We start from the raw sequence: 15828 nt of genomic DNA, 5'->3' as shown, positions 1-15828 counted from the left end.
AAATCTTCCACAGTCTTATCAAACAGTTATTCCCCCAAGTCATTCTTTTTTTTAAAAAACATACAATTTCCAGTTGGACCTGAGAGTCTAGGTGCTGCCTCAGAATTCCAACTATCAAGGAGTAGGAGACCATTTCAAAACAGGAACAGGCCACTGATCTTAATATGTGCACTGTATATGCACTGTTTCATGATGTATTATTATAATTGCATTTAAAATAGTAGGAAGAAATAGAGTACATAATCTTCCTTTCTAACACAGTGGCCTTCTGGAGGGCTGCTAGCTTGGGCATTTTAGGATTAAAGGAAATAAGTTAGCACACAACCTGTTTGAGTTTTTATTCCTTTGGAAAAATAGATTTTAACACTGATCTGATTGCTTTTAAAGGGCACTGGAAACCAGGAGGGCAGTACATGTTTTGAGTTTCAATGGCAGGTTAATAACAACGGGTGAAGTTTAGTCATATCCAGAGAGAGAGAGAGAGAGAGAGAGAGACAATATTCCAAAAGGTGGAGTTTATCCTGAATCAGAGAACTTGGAAATGAAATTGATGCAAAAAGCCATGATGGATTCAGGTTTCAGAAAATGACTACTTCAGTTTAAGAATGACATAACTAGATGACCCTTTAGTTTAGAAATGTACATAGTTTGATGTAAAGTATGTGGGCTGATGAGTTTAGAAAAATAACTGCGTGCCAATAGGAACTGACATAAAATATTGGTCTTAAAAATTTGCTTAGTTAATTTTCCAGAGAATTGCAGTTAATTTTCTGAGAATTTTAGAAAATAAAATATTTTGTAGAAGCAGTCCTGGGGCTCTTGGGCCATGCATGCTGCTGCAATTGGGACCATCAGGAGCCCAATCTGGCTTGCAGACTTTCTGCCACTGTAAGCTGTATGGTGTTTTAAAGACACTGAGTCAGCATTTTAAAATTGGGAGAGTCCTAGCTTCTCTTGAAAATTTGAAAGATACTATCACATGGGCCCAGGCCATACACTGAGCCTCACAGCAGCTCTAATCATGCCAAGTGGTGACTGCCCCTATGCTTTTCCTAAGCAGTTTGTCAATCCCTAGTGAAACAGTTTTCCTCGTTTAAATTACCTGTTTACAAATCTTGATACAGATATAAATAGGGGAATGAGGGAAAAGGAAGAAAAGAGGAAGAAAATCCAAGGCAGTGACTTAATACTGGAAAGGAAAAGGAAGGAGAGTGAAAGGGAAAGAAAGAAGTGCATAGAAGACAGAAGCTGCACACCATCAGCAACTGCCTCTTGCTGTCTTTACATTTACACTGCGGAAGGGATCAGCGGAAAAAAAGCCATGGGTATCGCTCTCAACAAATCCCACTGCGCCAGGCTCACAGTGTGGAAAATAAGAAGGAAAGTTGTCCAAATGGAGCAATATCGCTGACAGAGGATGGAGTATGGGATGAGATCAGGTGAGTGCCAAAAAAAAATAATAATAATAACAAAAAAAAATCTGGATCTTCTTCTTCCATGTCACATAAACCAAGAGATGTGGGCCACTCCTGTATCTTCATCTTTAACATGGTAGCTAATGATGGCAGGCACTGTCCAGGTATTTCCCTACAAAAACAGGGGCACTGTTCAGGTATCTCTCTCCAAAACCAGGGACTCTACGGACAGTTGTGCAAGCTTTGAACTGCACAATTTCAGGAAAAACAAGATGAGAATAGCACTCCTGAGAAGCGCTCCTGATATGCGTCTGGCTCACTTCCTCATCTCCTTCAGGCTCTAGCCCAAAGCCCACCTTTGAAGACAAGCCTTCCCTGACCTCACTACTGAATTTTTCAATCACCATCCCACTCCCTCTTATCCTTGACAGTCCCTATTCTCTTTTCCATTTTATTATGCTTGAAGCTATTATCATCACCTGACATACAACATATTTTAGTTATGCATTTCTTTGTTTGCCAAGTCAATAGAACAGAGTGTCATGAGGTTAGAGATTTTTGTCTGTTTTATACTCTGTGGAAATGCCAGATTTTAGAACTATGCCTGGTAGGTTGTCAAAAAATTATCCTGAATGAATGACTAAATCCTCATTCACATTCTTGGAGTACGGGAACCTCGCTTCCACGATAACTTGTGATTCTCTAGGCACATTTCATAATTGCTATCCTTCATTATATTAGGAGATACACATTTTCAGATTCTATTGCCCATTATATAATTGCCTATGGGCCCTACAGCTACATAACTTATTACAGAAATTAAAATCAATGGGATTAACCTACATAAACATAGTTGCACACATTTATGCAATCACAGAGAGAAATATGTGTACCTGGGTATGTGATTACAAAGTAAACTGTTTTTCATTTCACTGTTCTCACACCTCCTGCTACAAATGCCACACGTGATTTTTTCTCTCAATTAAGTTTTACAGCTTATAAAAGCACTTTCTTCGTTTTGTCCCATGAAAAGCAAAGTAGTCAGATTTTACTGGATGTTTTTATTGAGACAAATCCCAAGGGGAATATACTAAACTGTTTAACACAGCTGAAAAGATATCTGAGAATGGGTTTTCTGATAGGATAGATTACAAAATTATTCATGGCTCTTAATCTGATAACAGGAGCAGAATGCCCCACACATATGAATGAAACCTTTTCTTGGTATGTCTCACTACAAAGAAAAAAAGAAAAGAAAAGAAAAAAAAAAAAAAACAAGAGAGAACTGGAGAAAGAGAAGGTGAGAAAAACTCCAGGGACTAGATATGTTATATTCATCATTTATCACTACCTTAAGCATCCCTAATTCTACCTCCGTGGAAAATGTTTCCAATAGTTGATGGCTGGGGAGAAGTGGTACGGTGCTATTGAAATAGCATGGAGTAGTCTCAAGCTCAGTTTCCTTGTCTATAACCTGAGAATGTGAAGATATTATCAGACTTGCCTATCTTGTAAGGTTGTTTTGGTATCAGAAAGACGATGTATGCAGAAGCAGCCTGAAAATTTTAAGGTTTTCAAGTTCCAATCTTTGATTTTTTAAAAAAAATTCTATTATTTCATAGCAAATAGGATGATTTCAAAAGTGTTTCTCGTGTGATGTCCTCTTAATAATTATGAATTTGGGTTCATTTTATATGTGATGTTTGTCTGTATATCTAGATTGTAAACTTCTCAAGGGCAGGTTCCATTTTTTTCTTTTACAGAAAATGCTGTAGTACCTAGCACATAGGATACTCAACCTATAGGTCCTAGCTATTTTTGGTCAGGCAAATGTGGATCTGGCAGCAGCTCAGTGTCAGTTGAGAACACATCATCAAAGTGATTCTGAACTAACATTAGTCAGTGTATCTATCATTTATTACTGAGAAGTGACTATTTATTTTGCACTGAGCAAAACCCATGAAGAAACTCTGCCCTGAGGGCTTGATGTCAAAAACACTAGTTTCAGCATATACCAGCCAGGAAAAGAAGGCTCACTTCCTGACACTTGAGTTTCTATATACATTTTCTCCCCTTAAGAGGGCACAATGAGGAAATTGAGTATCCCATGAATAAACACAGCAGAACAAGGAAATCTTAGGGATTTAGACCATGGAAAAGAAAGCGTAGATGGCTCTGGTGAGAATCACTAAGCCTAATGCCTAAAGAAGAAACCAGCAAACTGGGCTGGAGAAATGGGGGCACAGAAGGCCTTGAAAGCAGCTCTGACCAAACCAAGGGAAAGGGTTGAGTAGGAAGAGGACAGAGAAATGGGAGGTAATCCGAATGTGTGAGGAACTGTGCTCACCATGGGGGTGTCATCACGTCCTTGGTGCAGCCACTTGGAGAAAATGAGCCAGTTAGAGGATGTTAGCCCCTCTGAGTTATTCACCTTGTTTTGAGATGACCACATTTGAGAAAAAGTTTATTTGAGACTATTATGTAGATGTGCAGAAGGATAATTAGACTGATGCTATTTTAAATGCTATTTTAACAACAGCTAAGGAAATAGATTTTTGAAATGTATTTCTTAGTCTAGCCTTCATTAAGACAAAGTTTTTTTAAAGACTTCAAGATTAATGCAAGGCATATACTTACATAGTCTTAAAAGGAATTTATAAAATATGGATATTTCTCCTGCTTAGCAAAGGGTCATTTTTCTCTATTATAGGTTTAAAAGTAGTGAAAATATTAGTTATGAGCTTTCATATTGACTGGCTGTGATTAATCTGCTACATTTTTATCATGAAGATAAACTTCATCCACTAATTTCGAAAGCATGTAGTATACATCTGATGTAAACCCCTATTGCCATGTATCAAGAACAAAGCAATTTTGAAAAAGCAGTAGTCGGTAGACCATCTTCTATATGCCACAAATTCCATCATGTTAAAAGCAAAACATATTTAAGTTAATAACTATAGCTTATGCACCATTAAGTTTGAAAACTGAATAGAATTTTTAAAACACCAGCACATTTTATAGGCTATCAGACACATTTTTGGTACTACAAAAATTTCTTATGAATGATGTAAATTTTCCCTCTGTTATTCAGCAGTTTAAAAAGAATGAACATTGAATACACCACAGACTTGCAAATGATAGGAACCAAAGTACCTCACTTATGTTCCATTATGGAAGTTTACATGTTCAAAACAAAGCTCAATTAGCTTAGAACAAGGAAGGAAAGCTATGTACCTGTAAATAATCCAAGTACCACTTACACTGTTTACATAAAAATGCAATTGATGTCCCTGTAGCACATAGAAACACGATGTACATCATTTTCAGATCATCTTCATGCAGAAAAAATTCATTAGTCAGCTATAATAGTTTAGCTGTAAGGGGATATAATGTTTTTCTGAATCCATTTGCATGGCAATGTGCATGTGTCTGGCTGATGGAAGCGACAGAATAAACCTCCACCCAAAGCTACAGAATGTGAACAGTCTTCTTAAAATTCAAGAGAGGGTCCAGATAGTCTATATTGCCTCCAACGTCAGTTTTTACAATCTTCTCACATCCGTGGACCATCTTAACATAGCAATTAAAGTATCTTGATTATTTTGCCTAAGAGAGTTGACAATATTTCATTCTGCCCGAGGGCTCCTTTGAACATAAAACTGTGACAAGGTAAAATACACTGGGCAACTATTCATGCGTGAGCCACTGGAGCCCTCTCCAACTGCCAAATTAGCAAATGGCTCTTTTAAAACATGAAAGATATGAATGGGAAACCGTACTTGGGAGTAAATTCTGCATTGACAATAGTCAGGGAAAGTACTTTCACTGGTGCTTTAATTATCGGGTCAGCACTACGACTGGCCACATTGCCCAGCCTCTGGTTATTATCTATTTCACCTAATAAGATAGATGTCCTCCACAAGCCCCAGAAAGAGATAAGGTACGATGGAAAATTGATGGATCACAAGCCCCGCGTGATTGCCAGAAATGAATTCAGACTTTCACAGAAACACCTACCCCTTGGAAGGACCCCGACATAACACAGATAAAGCAAGGCTGGGAACAAGGAAACAGCTAGGCTCAAACCTTGCGGGCTGCATCACGGTGGGACGAGGATGACCGGATCCTTTTTGTAAAGGCTGAGTCAGATCCCAGCTTTAAAACTTGCTGGGCCATAACAGTCATACATCACCCACTGTCCCAGCGCCCCTCTCCCTCCTAAGTCATACAGGTGGCCATCAGAGGCAACACCCTAAAACGACAAGCCCCATTCTAGTTTCGTCCTCCCCTGGCCACGACTCTTCAGTTTCCCAAGCCCGTAAACTCTAGCCCACCTCCGTGGTTTTGCCCCCTGGAACAGCAGTCAGGTCTCTTACGGGAACAAAGAAAGCAGAACCGCTGGGGTGAGGGGTGGGGTGCGGGATTTGAAAGGGGCTGCAGTTTTACCTTGCGGTGCCCAGGAACCAGTGGAGAAGTCAGCGGCGCAAGGACCACCCGCGCGCTCCGCGCCTCCCCGCCTCCTCGCAGCAAGTCAGCTGTCGCCCCGCATCTGGCTCGCGCCCTCCACCCGGCTCTGCATCTGCTCACAAAGCGCTCGGGGCGCCGCGGGCGGCGAGGGCCTCCGGGTCACCTGCGGCCGGGCCGAGCCCAGCGCTCCGCCCGCCTGCCCGCTCGCTCGCCGGCCGCGCTCCCTCCGCCCCTTCCCACACGCGCGCTGCCCTGCCAGTGACTCAGCCGGGCATCGGCGCGCGCGGCCCGTGGCGGCCCGGGCGCGTTGGGGCCGGAGGCACCGCCAGGCGACCACACCGAGGCGCTCGCCTGCCCGCCCCAGCACGTGTACGTCTGCCTCGCGCGCTGTCCGTCCGCCTAGTCCGCGGGTTCCGAGGACCGCTGAGGTGGGGATTGGCACCACCCAGAGGGAAATAGGCCCCCGCCCTTCCTGCCGTCCGCGCCGCGCCTGGCCCCGCGGGGGTCGCGTTTCCTCCCGCCTCTGCCCCGCCCACGACAAGGTGAAACTTTCTAGGTGGAGAAGTTTTCTCGCCCTGACTGCGCGCTCTCCTCCCCCAGCTCAGGCAGTCTGAAGTTAGCACAGCCGGAGATAAGCGGGACCGAGACTCCCCCTCCTGGCGCTTGGGAGGCGAGTGTCACCCCGGGCGCAGAGGCAGGGCGCGCACCCTCCTGGCACTCCGCTCGCTGACCCCGGGAAGGGCGCGAGCTCTGCTCTCCGCCTGTCCCACGTCTCCGCTAACCGCCCCGCGCCCACCCGAGTACAGAGAGATCTGGGCACCGCAGACACAAGGAGTTCATTGTTAGAGGCGGAGGTAGAAGTGGATGGACGAATTGTCCCAATGATTTCATTATGCGACGATTATCCTCTACTGTAATAACTCAGATTTCTGCAAGGAAGAACAACAAGAGGAGTTTAACCCCGAGGAGACTTCCATTTCTTTTTCTTTTTCTTTTTTTCATAGCCGGAAGCAGGCTGATTAAATAACTGGGCAAATAACGATGAACAAGGAAAACAGAACAAAAGTTTCATTCTTGAATGTTGAAATCTTATGATGATTTTTTAAAAAGAGCTTTTGGGGCCTTGGTGAACTCTATCAGGTGTAATTGTGTTGGGATAACTTTATATTTCGCAATAAAAATTGACACCTACAAGAGTAAATGAACACTCAAAGGTAATAGGATCTAAGGAACGGGCATTGCCGGTTAGGACTTGAGTTCGTTCCGACTCTTACACGGGCCTGTTCAAGCATCTCACACGGGCTTGTTCAATCATGGCAATAGATAATGAGACATAGATCTCTTCGTTATTGAAAGTCATGGGTTAAAATAACAGTTACTATGCAGGTTCAGGTCTTATTTACTACAGAATGAAAGATAGAAAAATACGGTGAGAATAGTTATCATTTCCCAAGTGCCAGGCATTACCAGAGGTTACATAAGAGTGATTTCAATCCTCAAAAGAGATTACCTCGTGATTCCCCAGTTTTATGGAAAAGGAAAGTTCCCGTTACGTTGCTATTGAATTGAACCATTTTGCAGGTAAAGAAACTGAGTCCCTAAGAGTTCCCAGAAGAGTCACACATCTGGTTAGTAAGAGGGGCAAGGTCAGAACTTAGCTCTCAGCCCAGTCAGGTGTCCTTCACACCATACCAAGAGGTCTCCGCTGGCTAAATAAACAACGCGACCTGACTGGAGATTTCCTGATACTGCATGGCATAATTTATCAATGACTATAGCTCATTAAAACAAAACAAAACAAAACAAAACAAAACAAAACAAAAAACGAATTTACTGGTTATAAGGCACTGGGCCCATTTATGGACAGATCAATTACAGATTTTGGGTTCAGTAACAGCTTTCAATAAAAGGTGAATAAATTAATGAATTTAAAAAGTTTTACACACACACACACACTCACACACACACAGCCATGGTTGTCTAAAGGAATGATTAGAGTGCTGTTTCTATTTCCTGGTTTCCATAGCAATATGTTAACTGGATTTTTAGATCACATTATGTAGTTGCCTTAACAGGTTTTCTGAGTTTGAGTGCCATGATAAAAATATAAAAGAAAAAATTTACAATTAAAGTTGTAGAAAGACCCAGAAAAGCCAATGCAAACTGGAAAATAAAATAGATGATAAATACAAACAACCTGTTATGTATTTTCAGTACTGAAGCTTCCTAGTTTATAATAACTAACAAAATTTCAATCCAATTTTGAAACTGTATTGAAAATCGTCATTTCACTTATTAACTGTAAATAAGGAGATACCATTTAATCAAAATAGCATAACTAACGATAGCATAACTAAAAGTATCTGGGTGTGTGAAGGTCAAGTAATTTTTACACACTACTTAGACAGATTTTATTGGGAAAAGGTTTACGGATAATTTCAGATTTTTGGAAATGAATGGAAACAGATATTTTAAAAGGTAATAAGAGTTCTGTAATTCAATTTTGGTTTTGCAACAAACTTTTAATTGTTGCTGTTTAACTTTCCTTGGGTTCATGGCATGGGTGACACACTGTATGATGAAGTTCTGTTGGTATTTTCTTAACCAAACCAAATCCCTTGTGGTCCACACTGTTGGCTGGCTAAGCCAGCACCTGTTCCCAACAAGATTTTTCTGTTCCTGCCTCCACTCTTGGGGCTGGAAAAGAGAAATACTTGCTTTCCCAGACTCCTTTGCAGCTAGACATGGCCATGTGATATCATTCCAGTAGTGAGGTGTAAGCTGAAGTCTGCTGGGGCCTTGTGGGAAAGGGTTTAAGGCTGATGCCACTCCTTTTTCTTTCTTGCTTCTTGATTTCGTATATGATGCCCAGTGAAGAACTATCCATCTTGTGACCAGTGTGCAGAAGTTGGTGCTGACATTGCTGGGCTACAGCACTACTGCCAGGTACATACCTGCTTCCAGATTTCCTGTTTTGTGAGAAAACAAAAACAAAAACAAAAACAAAACTTGTTCCAAACACTGGTAGCTAGGACTCCTGTCACCTGCAGCCGAAAGCAATTAAAACTGATAGACCCCCTCAAATGGGGAACAACACCTCCAAGACTGAGTTGAGCATAATAGTTAAGAGTTTTAGAACCAGACAACCTGGATTTCAATCCCAGCTCTGTCTCTTGCTAGCTGTATAACTACAGGCCAGTGGATTAAACTCTCTTGTGTCTCATCTGTGAAATGGGGATCATGATAGGGTTATTGTGAGGATAAAATGAAGAGCTACAAGTAGAGCACATGGAACGGTGTCTAGTAAAATATAAATGATCCAAAGGCATGAGCAGTTGTTATCCACTCACTTGTGGATAAAACATAATGTTGAACTATAAACAGGATCCCATCTCTTAACTTTGAGATGGGCCTAGTGGTAGCTGTGATGAAGACAGAGGAACAGCCACCTCCTGCTCTAATATGCCCTATCTTTTTTTCTCTCCCTTTAACACATTAAAATTTGAATCTTTGAAGGCACTCTTGAAGTTGGTGCTGTTTTTGTAATAAAAATGAAAGCAGTCTCCTAAGAATAGGGGCTTCATGCTTGCAGTGTGTGTTGAAAAGTCCCCCAGACATATACAGATGCACAGAATGTTTTTAAAAGTGTGAATTGTGGTAGAAAGACCATATGCTCTGCTGTTTGCCACTGACCTACCATCTTCTCTTGGGCTGCATTTGGCCCACCTCTGATCTTGATGCCACTTTCTCCTGTAGGCATTAGGATCTGTGATCCCTGCCTTAAAGAGTAGTTACTCTGGAACACCTTCTCTCACTCTGTTTTTCCCTTCCTCCTGCCCCATCACCCCTATTATTGTGCCTATAGCAAATGTCTCTACAAAAAGACAGTAGAAGAATTCAGGTAATGGCACCTAATATCATTTCTGAGCACAAATAAAATTTGGAAATATAGGACTCCTATTACCTTTTCAGAGCTATGTCATGTACATTCAAATGTTGAAGGTTTTGAAAATTCATGTGATAAAACAAAACAGCAAAACTAAACCAAAAACCAAAAAAAACCTTCTTAACTTTGCTTACCCTACCATCTCCCCAATTTAATTGACCACAGAGTGCTTTGATTTTTCTTAATATCTTCAGTGTCAATTTCCTATAAAATTAGTTTTATAGATTATACACTTTAGGAAACTTCACCTTAAAAAATGGAACTGCCAGCTACAGAGGGTTAAAACTGGGCACTTTGGGTATGAACTACTTTTATGTTGATTTATATTGGTCATTTATGTGTAGCTGGGCTCTCTAAAAATAAATATGCAATGTTAAGTTATCTAAAAATATGACTGAGCATACTTAACATTGAGGACAAGAATAAGACTGCTAGGCTACAAGCTAAAGTATCATAATGTTAATTAGAAGACCTAGGAAATTGTAGGCAGAAAAATTAAAAATATATTACCATCTCCAACAGGGTGCTGCAATTCTGTTAGCAATATGGTTCATTTTCACATCCAGCTTATGACCTCTCTCCAAAAATCAGGCAAAGGTATAATGAATTTAGCTCTCATTTATTAAATGTGTACCATGTATTCATCATGAGTTTCAAGCTCTGCTTACATCCTCATTAAAAAAAATCTCCAGAATAGGTATCATCCTTCTCGGTTTACATTGAGGGAAATAAGGCTCAGAGAGATCATGCAACCTATCCAAAGTCACACAGCTGTCTTAAGTCTGTGTCATTCCAGAATGACTGCACTTCCATTATAATTATTTATTTATTTATTTTAATTGAGATGGAGTCTTGCTTTGTGGCCCAGGCTGCAGTGCAATGCAGTGCAATGGTGCGATCTCAGCTCACTGCAACCTCTGCCTCCCAGGTTCAGGTGATTCTCCTGCCTCAGCTTCCTGAGTAGCTGGGATTACGGGCTCCCGCCACCATGCTAATTTTTGTATTTTTAGTAGAGACGGGGTTTCACCATGTTAGCCAGGGTGATCTTGAACTCCTGACCTGAAGTGATCCACCCGCCTTGACCTCCCAAAGTGTTGGGATTACAGGCATGAGCCACCGCGCTCGGCCTCCGTTATAATCATTTTAAACTGTCTCTGGTTCTGTAGTGAATGATGCAGTCATTTAACTGGGAGCAGTAGACGTAATTTTTTTTTAAGCTTTTATTTTAGGCTCAGGGTTACATATACAGGTTTGTTATATAGGTAAACTTGTGTCATGGGGTTTGTTGTACAGATTATTTCATCACTCAGGTATTAAGCCTAGTACCCAAAAGTTATTTATTTATTTATTTTTTTTTGAGAGGTAGAACTTAAGGCATTCTTTCATTTTCCTTCTCTGTCTACAAAGTCAGCCACAACCTAAGGCATGGCCACTTCTCTTCTGGCTTGACCCTTGGGGACTGATGTTGCTGTGCAGGCCAAAGGTGCCATGATGTCCATCTGTAGAACACTGCACAGGTCGGAGCCAGGGTTCTGGGCAGTCAAGCTGGCCTAAGTTGTGGGCTGTAGGTGCCTAGGACTCAGACCTATGGGATGTTAATAGGGACTGGAATGTTCCTTCTCTAGTGCCTCTGTTTTCACAATTTCTGAGCTCTCCTTTGAGAACCTAGGGAATGTGAGAAAGAAAGGAAAAACCAGATGACAGGCAATGAGAAATCCTAAGAGAGGGTATTTTGGAGAGTCTCTGTCCTCTTAGAAGATGAGAAATTAAGGCCAAGACTTCCAAAAAGTCCTAGGAAGGCTGCTTTCATAACTCTTTGACCTATCAATGCCTCTATCTCCAAAGTCATGTTCATTTATTTTTCTTTTCTTTCTCTGTCATTTACCTTGCAGGTAAATTTTGGGGAAGAAAATTTTCATTTTTATACAGCATAGTATAGCATCATTTCCAAATTACCTTATCCAGTCAATCTGTTAATTTAAACTTTGGCACCAAAATAACCTATCTTGTAAAATAATGCGCCAAGAAAAATAAAGTGCTTTTTTTTTTTTTCATCGATCAGCATTTCATTAAGGATGGAGTTTTAAAAATGTGTCTGTGAGTGTGTGAGTTTGTGTAATTACCGCAATTCTAGGTATTATGGCTAACTTGATGTGCACTTTGGTATTTAACCCCTGTGGATCAGTTTCTTCAGCTATGAAAACCGTTCCAAAGTCTCATGAAAATAATTAAAAAATATATTAAGTATCAACCACAATTTTACTGAAGCCAGTCCATTTAAAGCCAATATACCAAACAATTTACTAACTGTAGTATATGTAAGGGGACATTATACTAGAAAGTACATCAGTGTGTGGTTCTTATTAACTACTGCCTTGTCCAAATATGATTAAATTCTTTATTCTATTCCAATAGGAATGATTTGATAATCAACTTAGGGATCTTTTATTTGGTGAGTCCAAAAGTAAATTAGACAATTTAAAAATGGCTATAAAATTTAACAGTTTAAGAGGGAATATATAGGTCTTATGGCATTGAAAAGGGATAGAATGTTTGGAAACTTCGATTAGAATCACTGTAACTATTATATATGACTAACATATTTAGAAATATGATTAAGATAGTTGTATTAAAATGCTTTTCAACAATTTTGCACCAGCCAGGGTTTGAGCTTTCTTTTTTTTCTTTCTTTCTTTTTTTTTTCTTTAATAATCTTAGAGCCTAAACATAATTACTATTAATCTAGTTCAAAACACATAGAAGAAATGGCAATAACTCTGGATTAACCTTGGTTAGCTGATGAAGAATTATTAAAAAAAAAAAAAAGAAAAAAAAAACAACACAAACTGTGACCATCCAAGGGTTGCACTCAGAAAGTTGGCAGTGATGTAAACTGCTTAGGACTTTCAGTTTGTTGACCTATTAGAAACATTCCTGCCTTTACTTACAAAATCCAGTGAAATTCAACCAAACTATCCCCAAGAGGCAATTGCAAACTAACCTCTAGAAAAAAGCTGTCAGATCTGATAAAATCATCTGCAAACTTTCGTGCTTATGTTGAAGGAACTTTCAAGGAGTGTATAACCTGAATTAGAAAAGACATCTTTTTAAAGCTTTCCCTGAAGTGTCTGGTCCATCTGTTGTGGGCTGAGCTCTCCGTGTTGGAGCTGTTATCAGGTTCTGTCAGCTCTCCCATTGCTACTGTTAACAAATGGATTTGTCTCCCCAAAGTTAAGAACAACCAGATGTTTCCTTTGTTGTTCTGTATTCCGATGGCAGGTCAAAAATATGTTTCAACATCACCGGTGAAATTGAGATTTAGAAATAATCTTATTAATCTGATCAATGAGGTCATATGATTTAAGGGCATTTCAAGATTTTTTTTTTTTTTTTTTTGAGACGGAGTCTCGCTCTGTCACCCAGGCTGGAGTGCAGTGGCCGGATCTCAGCTCACTGCAAGCTCCGCCTCCCGGGTTTATGCCATTCTCCTGCCTCAGCCTCCCGAGTAGCTGGGACTACAAGCGCCCGCCACCTCGCCCGGCTAGTTTTTTATATTTTTTAGTAGAGACGGGGTTTCACCGGGTTAGCCAGGATGGTCTCGATCTCCTGACCTTGTGATCCGCCCGTCTCGGCCTCCCAAAGTGCTGGGATTACAGGCTTGAGCCACCGCGCCCGGCCGCATTTCAAGATTTAAACTGAATTTCAACATTTGGCCATGTACATTTATTGGATTACTCCCAAAATAATTTTTTTTTTTGGTAAATGTAAACCTGTGTTTTATGGAAATCATAATTTGTATGGAAGCAGCTATAAATATGGAATAAAATATTTAAACATGTCAGATCTTGTAATTCATGAATTAATTTCTTAACCAAATGTTTATTGAGTCCCTATCATGCACCTGGGAAGTGTTAGTGTCTGGGACTACAAAGATGAATGAGATGTGGTCCTTTGAGGAGCTCACAGCTAGCACAGAAGACAGACATGTCAATCAGCAGACCTGGTACAGTGTGGCACATGCTATCCACTATTAGGAGAATGTTATGGACTGACTTTGGCGATTGGGAGAAGGTGAGGAGACAAGGAAGACACCACAAAGGAGGTCAACGTTTGAGTCACATCCTATGGGATGAGAAGGAGTTTGTCAGGCAACTGTATTTGCAAGGGGATGAAGGCACACAGACTCCTGTGTTGACATAATCCTATATTCAGGGTTTTACAAATAGTTTAAAATAGTTGGGGCACAGTGCATTTGGGATTAGGACAGGACATGGAACTAAAAACGTAGGTGGGGGTCAGAATATATACAAGGGGTCTCGCATATCACGCCAAGAAAGATGTATATGGTGGGTGATAAGGAGTCACTAAAATAATTTAAGTAAAATAAGCAGAATTTTACATTTTAGAAAGATTTCTGTGGTTTAATGGAAGGTTTGGAGCAGGGTGAGATTGGGGGCAGGGTGGCAAGAGAGAGGAGCACTTTATTAGTGCTGGAGAGCAAAGAGGAAAGCTTGATAGAAGGCAGTGACTGCTGGGACACAGGGCAGTGAGGAAGGTCAGATGGACACTTAGGGTGTGGAATACACAGGATCACTTAGAGGTAGTGGTAACTGAGCAGTTCTCAGAAAGATTGCTTTTTGTATACACGGACAGAAACATCACGATGTACACCATAAGTATATATACCATTTTTATTTGTTAATTATGCATTAATAAAGCTGAGGGATAAAAGATTGCTTTTTGTTTGTTTTATTTATTTGTTTTTATTTAATGGACACTATGGGACACTATGATGCATTCATTTTGGACTTGTTGCATTTGAGGTGAGATATTTACTTGCACCTGCCTACAATGAGCTGTTGGTGATCAGGTAGTTATGTCAAAATAACAATCAATGTGCCAGATTGTTCTATTGTCTACTTGGTTATGTTTGGGACTATGTTTTTCAGACTCTCCCTTTCTACATAATTTCAGATTGGAGTTGGTCCACAGGGAAGTTGTGAGTTCTGGGAGGCAGAAGGGAAGCAGCTGCCATGTTCTGAAGGTTATCGGCACCTGTTGGGGATAGAGAGAGACACAGAGGTGTTAGCAGGTTCCTGTTTGCCCTCACTCCCTGCTCCTTCCTGATGCTGACCTTGTCCCAGGTCTTCTACTAGGCTTTCTACAAGATGCTTTGCCGAGAACTCACAGAGGCCATAGACCTGAAGAACCAACAACCTTCTGTAGGCTTTGAGGTCCCACTCCCACAGCAGGACGTGTTGGCTCCGAGGAATCACTGCAAGTTCTGAGTCGTCTGTGGCTTTTCTCTATCGTTTTAACTCCACTTTTCAGATTTTTACCTTCCCTGCTCTTCCCACAATTGTGCAAGTTCCAATTCCTATAATAAATTTCTACTTCCATATCATGCATAGTGGTTTTTCTTCCCTGATCAAATCTTTTTAAAGTGACAGCCAAAGTGTATTTTTAAACAAAATCCCTTAAACACATATTTTATACTCAAAACCTTCATTACTTGAAATTGTTTTGATTTTGAGAGTCTGGTTTTTTTCCCCTGACTTTCAGATAGTGATCACTAGTACAGAATGATGATCTTAATGTGTCCACACATGAGAAATTATCAGGAGAGCTAAAAAAAAAAAAAAAAAAAAAAAAAAAAAAAAAAACCTCAAGAAAAGTCAACATTAGGTTCTTATGCTGTTGAAAGAAGTTGTGTGTGTGTATGAATGTTTTAATATATTCCGGTGTTCTAGAACTATCTAGGCTAGAGAGCCAGGTATGAAAGATCACAGATGCCTCGGAGATAGGGAAGGAGGACCAGGGCAGATGGTGGCAGGAAAAGAGGTTTCCTCCTGCTGGCAGATGGTGTCCTTCTAGGGGAGGAGTGTGCGGTACATAGACTTGTTGAAAGAACAGCTGTGGAACAGAGGTCCTGATGCCACTGGCTCAGTGAGGATCCCTCGTAACCAAATCAAACATGGAAGTGAGTGGAGGCTACTG

The 15828-nt window shown here is 40.7% G+C and overlaps 1 protein-coding gene across 1 annotated transcript in view; it reads right to left on the bottom strand.

Annotated features, from left to right (window-relative positions):
* MET (MET proto-oncogene, receptor tyrosine kinase) overlaps positions 1-6259 on the bottom strand; it is a 117893-nt gene extending 111634 nt beyond the window's left edge. The window contains exon 1 of the mRNA XM_030933077.1: positions 5865-6259. The gene's annotated coding sequence lies outside the window, so the exon portion shown is untranslated. The remainder of the gene's footprint in view (positions 1-5864) is intronic.
* Between the last annotated feature and the right edge of the window lie 9569 nt (positions 6260-15828).

The sequence above is a fragment of the Rhinopithecus roxellana genome, chromosome 6, assembly GCF_007565055.1.
Source record: "Rhinopithecus roxellana isolate Shanxi Qingling chromosome 6, ASM756505v1, whole genome shotgun sequence".
Lineage (NCBI taxonomy): Eukaryota > Metazoa > Chordata > Mammalia > Primates > Cercopithecidae > Rhinopithecus > Rhinopithecus roxellana.
This window is presented reverse-complemented; position numbering and strand designations above follow the sequence as displayed.